This window comes from Amia ocellicauda, chromosome 2, assembly GCF_036373705.1.
Source record: "Amia ocellicauda isolate fAmiCal2 chromosome 2, fAmiCal2.hap1, whole genome shotgun sequence".
Lineage (NCBI taxonomy): Eukaryota > Metazoa > Chordata > Actinopteri > Amiiformes > Amiidae > Amia > Amia ocellicauda.
In genome coordinates this window covers 59,202,423-59,204,365 of record NC_089851.1, presented here as the reverse complement: position 1 = coordinate 59,204,365, position 1,943 = coordinate 59,202,423, and the positions used below count along the sequence as shown (strand labels likewise).

General features: G+C 43.3%; 1 non-coding gene across 1 annotated transcript; it reads left to right on the top strand.

Annotated features, from left to right (window-relative positions):
• The first annotated feature begins 1,059 nt into the window (after positions 1-1,059).
• Positions 1,060-1,133, top strand: trnan-guu (transfer RNA asparagine (anticodon GUU)). The gene has a single exon. It is a non-coding gene; the product is annotated as a tRNA-Asn (tRNA).
• The last annotated feature ends 810 nt before the right edge of the window (positions 1,134-1,943 follow it).

The window sequence follows — 1,943 nt, the reverse complement described above, 5'->3', positions numbered from 1 at the left end:
GTCCATCCATCCATCCATCTATCTATCTATCTATCAATGACTCTCGATATCTAACTCTCTTGCTTGCTATCGCTCCCCCAATGGTCAGTAGCATAGTAGCATAACAGCAGATCACGGACCACTGTCAATCAGATGCTTGCCTTGCCGTCCATCCATCCATCTATCTATCTATCTATCTATGACTCTTGATATCTAACTCTCTTGCTTGCTATCGCCCCCCCAATGGTCAGTAGCATAGTAGCATAACAGCAGATCACGGACCACTGTCAATCAGATGCTTGCCTTGCCGTCCATCCATCCATCTATCTATCTATCTATCTATCTATGACTCTCGATATCTAACTCTCTTGCTTGCTATCGCTCCCCCAATGGTCAGTAGCATAGTAGCATAACAGCAGATCACGGACCACTGTCAATCAGATGCTTGCCTTGCCGTCCATCCATCCATCTATCTATCTATCTATCTATGACTCTCGATATCTAACTCTCTTGCTTGCTATCACTCCCCCAATGGTCAGTAGCATAGTAGCATAACAGCAGATCACGGACCACTGTCAATCAGATGCTTGCCTTGCCGTCCATCCATCCATCCATCTATCTATCTATCTATCAATGACTCTCGATATCTAACTCTCTTGCTTGCTATCGCTCCCCAAATGGTCAGTAGCATAGTAGCATAACAGCAGATCACGGACCACTGTCAATCAGATGCTTGCCTTGCCGTCCATCCATCCATCTATCTATCTATCTATCTATGACTCTTGATATCTAACTCACTTGCTTGCTATCGCTCCCCCAATGGTCAGTAGCATTGTAGCATAACAGCAGATCACGGACCACTGTCAATCAGATGCTTGCCTTGCCGTCCATCCATCCATCTATCTATCTATCTAGCTAGCTATCTATCTATGACTCTCGATATCTAACTCTCTTGCTTGCTATCGCTCCCCCAATGGTCACGTATGTTGCATTCAACGACAAAGAAAATCGTGTGCTGGAAATGATTTTTGGCAACTGTGAAGGAACTGCACGACTGCAGCAACCAAAACACCTCTGTCTGTCTCTGTGGCGCAATCGGTCAGCGCGTTTGGCTGTTAACCAAAAGGATGGTGGTTCGAATCCACCCAGGGACGGCCCACTTTTCCCCCCGCCCCTTGTTATTGTTTCTACTTCTGGCGGTCAGCTTGCCAGACTGCGGCTACAGTAACCTTAAGCTGCTTGCTGCGGACGGCTATCTTGCAAAAATGTATTGAGCGTTTAGAAACTTCCTTTCCATTGCCTAGGCCAACATAAACCAAGGCACTGCTGGGCGTCGAACCCAGGGTTTCCTGTTTACAAGGCAGGCACTTTGACCAACTAAGCCACGGTGCCAGGACTCTCCCATTCTCCAGTACCTACACCCAGGCGTAAGAAACAAAACAACTGCTTGAGGCAGACCCTCACCTGATCACCACATGTGGTTACACTTTAAGAAGGGGTGAGTTTAAGTTTACTTGTTTAGTGTATGTAAGCTCGTTCTGTAATCATACATCATCCATACTAGTATTTAATAATTGAATTAACTATACACAACCTACTTGCTCAATTCACTCTTGTTACCGTGTAATTACAGTGCAAGTAAATTGTAATAATTGTAGCGTTGTATATTGGGCCATATTTTACATGTAACTATATATTTCATATTTGTCCAATTAATGTACATTTGTCTTTGTTTTTTTTAGCTGGTACCAAAACATTGGTCTCTGGAACTAAAAGGTCGGAAATTGGAAGAACTATTAATGACAAATGAATGACCGCTGATACAAGTAAATAGTGTTTCCTCAAATCTAAAGTGAGACCTTTTTGAATGAATCTGTAATACATGCCCTATACACTCACCTAAAGGATTATTAGGAACACCTGTTCAATTTCTCATTAATGCAATTATCTAACCAACCAATCAC